The sequence below is a fragment of the Electrophorus electricus genome, unplaced genomic scaffold (genome assembly GCF_041902795.1).
Source record: "Electrophorus electricus isolate QZ-2024a unplaced genomic scaffold, ASM4190279v1 Scaffold86, whole genome shotgun sequence".
NCBI classification, from domain to species: Eukaryota; Metazoa; Chordata; class Actinopteri; order Gymnotiformes; family Gymnotidae; genus Electrophorus; species Electrophorus electricus.
In genome coordinates this window covers 1-5000 of record NW_027658803.1, presented here as the reverse complement: position 1 = coordinate 5000, position 5000 = coordinate 1, and the positions used below count along the sequence as shown (strand labels likewise).

General features: G+C 59.4%; 3 non-coding genes across 3 annotated transcripts in view; all 3 read right to left on the bottom strand.

The window, feature by feature from the left end:
* The window catches only part of LOC145656681 (28S ribosomal RNA), a 4149-nt gene extending 3821 nt beyond the window's left edge, over positions 1 to 328 (bottom strand). Inside the window, exon 1 of the ribosomal RNA XR_014122279.1 lies at positions 1 to 328. This exon is cut by the window's left edge and continues 3821 nt beyond it. This is a non-coding gene — a ribosomal RNA (28S ribosomal RNA).
* Positions 329 to 945: 617 nt separating this feature from the next.
* Positions 946 to 1099, bottom strand: LOC145656659 (5.8S ribosomal RNA). Its single transcript, XR_014122258.1, has one exon. It is a non-coding gene; the product is annotated as a 5.8S ribosomal RNA (ribosomal RNA).
* Positions 1100 to 1981: 882 nt separating this feature from the next.
* On the bottom strand, positions 1982 to 3820 carry LOC145656666 (18S ribosomal RNA). Its single transcript, XR_014122265.1, has one exon. It is a non-coding gene; the product is annotated as an 18S ribosomal RNA (ribosomal RNA).
* Between the last annotated feature and the right edge of the window lie 1180 nt (positions 3821 to 5000).

Sequence of the window (5000 nt, the reverse complement as noted above, 5' to 3'; positions counted from 1 at the left end):
AGATGGAGTTTACCACCCACTTTGGGCTGCATTCCCAAGCAACCCGACTCCGAGAAGACCGCTACCCTGGCGGGGCTGGGGCCATTTACCGGCCTCACACCGTCCACGGGCTGAGCCTCCATCAGAAGGACTCAGGCCCCCGGCCCGCGCCAGGAAGAAAACAGACTTCCATACGCCACAATTCCCCTCGCCCGCACCCGGACGGGGGATTCAGCGCTGGGCTCTTCCCTCTTCGCTCGCCGCTACTGAGGGAATCCTTGTTAGTTTCTTTTCCTCCGCTTAGTAATATGCTTAAATTCAGCGGGTTGTCTCGTCTGATCTGAGGTCGCTCCCGAGTTCGCTCTGGAGGGTTGCCCAGAAGCGTGAACACCGCCGGGTTAGGGGACGAGTCCCTTTTCACCCGGGCTAACGAGGACACAGGTCGGGACGTCACGGACGTGCCACGGACAGGTCGGCCCGTAAGGAAAACGCCAGAGGCAGAGCCACCCGAACCCCGACCCCCCCCACCCCCCCCACCGGGGGAGGGGGGGGGGGAACGCATGTAACAACAACCTCCCTCCGCTCGCGCACGTAACGGAACAGAACAGACACCTTTCCGTGATCCGCCTGCGCAGGGGGTGAGAAAAGAAGCGAAAACGTGGGCAGCCAAAGCGGAGAGAACCCACCGGCAGCCACGCTCGCTTCTTTCTCGGGCGCAGGGGACCACGTTCCTGGCCAGGCCAGGAGCGGAGCCGAAACGAACCGAAACGAACCGAAGCGGGGGAGGAGAAGCTTGTGCACGGAGAACGGGCACTCAACCGCAGCGAACCCACCGACCGGATCTCACCGAGACAGCGACCGGGAACCGTCTGCTTTTAGGAAGACGGAGGCCAGGGGGCACCCCCCCACCTACGAACCTCCAACCGCGGTCCCGCCTGAGAAGGCAGGTCCGACAGATAGGAATAGCGACCCTCAGACAGGCGTAGCCCCGGGATGGACCCGGGGCCGCAATGTGCGTTCGAAATGTCGATGATCAATGTGTCCTGCAATTCACATTAGTTCTCGCAGCTGGCTGCGTTCTTCATCGACGCACGAGCCAAGTGATCCACCGCTAAGAGTTGTACTCTTTTATTTCAGGCTCAGTTTAGGTCTTTCACCACGACTACAAAGACAGGTTTAAAAGGTTTCACCAACCGGTCAGGCGCCCCCGTCTGCGAGTGTTGAAACGGGCGCGGGGTTGCGCTTTGCCCACACGCCCCACGTGGCAGACGAGTCAGTCTTTGAACCGCGGCCCTCCGCGCCCGCCCCGTCCGACCCCTCGAAAGGGGTGGAACTCACGTAGCGTGGGCCAAGCCCTAGGTACCTGCCGGGGGTCCCCCTGAGACTCCTTTCTGAGAGAGAGAAGCAGGGGAACCGGCTGCGCCACCCACCACCACCACGCCCCAGGACGCCGGTGGGCGGACGAACACAGGAAGGGCCATGGCCTGCCCCACGAGGAGCAGCGCTCGCAACCCCCCCCGGAAAGTCCGCTCGTCAGCGAGCAAGGGGACGGGGATGAATGACAAGGACAACAAAATAGGAAAACCCCTCGCGGTGGACGGAGGCAGCGGCCGTGCGAGCGAGAGGGAGGGCGCGGGACGGACCCGTACGACCCGCTCGACTCGCAGGCGCTTCTCCTGCCGGCAAGGTGAGGGGAAACCGGCCTTCGCCCGACGAGCGGGGACGCCGAGTTTTTTGAACGACGCGTCTCTCGCGCTGGAACCCAGAGAATACCGGGGCCTGCGGGGGGGGGGTGCTGAAGGACGACGCGGAGGAAGAGGCGGAGGACGAGGAAGGGGTGGGAGGGACTAGGCTCCTCCTTTATGCCTTCTGTCCAGCCTGACCTGCAAGCGACCACGTGTAACAGCAACCCCGAAGACCCTTTCGACCCTGGGCCCCGACGCGGGGGGACGGCGAAGTCGAGGGGGTCGGGAGAGGAGGCACGCCGGACAGCGTTACCCGTTAATGATCCTTTCGCAGGTTCACCTACGAAAACCTTGTTACGACTTTTACTTCCTCTAGATAGTCAAGTTTGATCGACTTCTCGGCGCTCCGCCAAGGCCCGCGAGGAGCCCCGGCGGGGCCGATCCGAGGACCTCACTAAACCATCCGATCGGTAGTAGCGACGGGCGGTGTGTACAAAGGGCAGGGACTTAATCAACGCGAGCTTATGACCCGCGCTTACTGGGAATTCCTCGTTCATGGGGAATAATTGCAATCCCCAGTCCCCATCACGAATGGGGTTCAGCGGATTACCCGCACCTCTCGGTGTAGGGTAGGCACACGCTGATCCAACCATTGTGGCGCGCGTGCAGCCCCGGACATCTAAGGGCATCACAGACCTGTTATTGCTCCATCTCGCGTGGCTGAACGCCACTTGTCCCTCTAAGAAGTTTGACGCCGACCGCGGAGGGCCGCGTAACTATTTAGCATGCCGGAGTCTCGTTCGTTATCGGAATTAACCAGACAAATCGCTCCACCAACTAAGAACGGCCATGCACCACCACCCACAGAATCGAGAAAGAGCTATCAATCTGTCAATCCTTTCCGTGTCCGGGCCGGGTGAGGTTTCCCGTGTTGAGTCAAATTAAGCCGCAGGCTCCACTCCTGGTGGTGCCCTTCCGTCAATTCCTTTAAGTTTCAGCTTTGCAACCATACTCCCCCCGGAACCCACAGACTCGTGGTTTCCCTCACGCTGCCCGGCGGGTCATGGGAATAACGCCGCCGGATCGCGGGTCGGCATAGTTTACGGTCGGAACTACGACGGTATCTGATCGTCTTCGAACCTCCGACTTTCGTTCTTGATTAATGAAAACATTCTTGGCAAATGCTTTCGCTTTCGTCCGTCTTGCGCCGGTCCAAGAATTTCACCTCTAGCGGCGCAATACGAATGCCCCCGGCCGTCCCTCTTAATCATGGCCCTGGTTCAGGAAACCCACAAAATAGAACCGGAGTCCTATTCCATTATTCCTAGCTCAGGTATTCAGGCGAGAAGCGGGCCCGCTTTGAACACTCTAATTTTTTCAAAGTAAACGCTCCGAGCCCCGTCCGGACACCCAGCCAAGGGCATCCGGGGGGCACCGGGAGACAGGGTCTGAGACAGGCGGTGGCACGCCTCGCGGCGGACCGCCAGCCCACTCCCGACATCCAACTACGAGCTTTTTAACTGCAGCAACTTTAATATACGCTATTGGAGCTGGAATTACCGCGGCTGCTGGCACCAGACTTGCCCTCCAATGGGTCCTCACCCATGGGTTTAGGATACGCTCATTCCGATTACAGGGCCTCGAAAGAGACCTGTATCGTTATTTTTCGTCACTACCTCCCCGTGTCGGGAATGGGTAATTTGCGCGCCTGCTGCCTTCCTTGGATGTGGTAGCCGTTTCTCAGGCTCCCTCTCCGGAATCGAACCCTGATTCCCCGTTACCCGTGGTCACCATGGTAGCCGACTATGGTACCATCGAAAGTTGATAGGGCAGACATTCGAATGAGACGTCGCCGCCGCGGAGGGCGCGCGATCGGCCCGAGGTTATCTAGAGTCACCAAAGCGGCCGGGGGGCCCGAGCCCCCCGGATGGGTTTTGGGTCTGATAAATGCACGCATCCCCCGAAGGGTCAGCGCTCGTTTGCATGTATTAGCTCTAGAATTACCACAGTTATCCGAGTAACGTGTGGAGCGATCAAAGGAACCATAACTGATTTAATGAGCCATTCGCAGTTTCACTGTACCGGCCGTGTGCACTTAGACCTGCATGGCTTAATCTTTGAGACAAGCATATGTTACTGGCAGGATCAACCAGGTAGTTTGCACCGTGGTCTGGGATGAACCACGAGTGACATCCGCCTCCCCTTCCGGGGGCTAGGAAGCAGCGGGTTGTAAGTGCGTGCGCCGTCAGGTCCAGACGCCATACAGGGCTACCCAGGACAGCTTCCGCGGCCAGTGTAAACGTGCTCGCGCACCGCCCTCTGGCCTTCGGACGCCGACCTCTCACCTTGATGCAAAGCTGTCCCATCCGGTCATGCCCGCACCGTACCCCGTCCACCTCCTCCGGAGGTGCGGACGGCCGACTCCAGGTGCTTTCGGCGTTCCCTCTCTTCACGCCGTTTTGATTTTCGTGGGCCGCTGGTGGGGGGACAAGGGAAAGACCTCGTCGAATTCCCTCCCCCCTAGCCTCGCTCAACCTACGTTTCGTGATGTAACCAAGAAGAGTGATTCGTGGGCCCAGGTAGGTTTGAAGAGGAGGCCAACAAAGCAGGGCACTCCCTTCCTCCCAAACCACAGACACCAGTATAGGACAACTGAGTAGACAGACTGGCCGTCTGAGTCTCCCCCAGAGAGTTCTGGGATGGGTTACAAATAACCCCCACCCCCCATCAGAGGCTTGACCCGCTAGAACCAGGGAGGATCTGTCAAAACCGCTCTCCACATCAGAAGTTCTGGATCAGCCGGGGCTGGTCGGCAGACGTCCACCTAAGGCCGTGGCCTAACCCCGTGTGGGGGGATAGCGCTCGCACCCGTACACGTGGACACCCGCTCGTCAAATGGCTGGCTCCTCACTTACCGTAGGGGGAATGGTTTGCCTACCCCTGGCGGGTCTGGTACTCCACTCTACCAAACAAGGAAGCAACACACCAATAGACCCCTGCAACACCGGGCAGCTTTGGGCAGTGTCACTACACTCCTCCTTGTTCTTCACGTTCCTTCCGTGGTGATTTTTTTTTTTTTTTCGTGGCCATTGCCGTGCATGGCTTCCCCATCGCTTTGCATGCTCTCCATTGCCTCGTGCTGCTTCACCATTGGTCTCACCTGGAGACCGAAGCCGCTCTCCCAGTAACCCGATGGTACCTGGCCAGAAAACCCCGTGCCCGATTTCATCTAGGACAAGGGCCAAACCACAGACCGTGCCCGTCCAGGGTCAACCCCTGGTCGGACAGGCCTGGTGGGTCGATACCATGGATGTGGCAGGCCGACGAGAATCCACT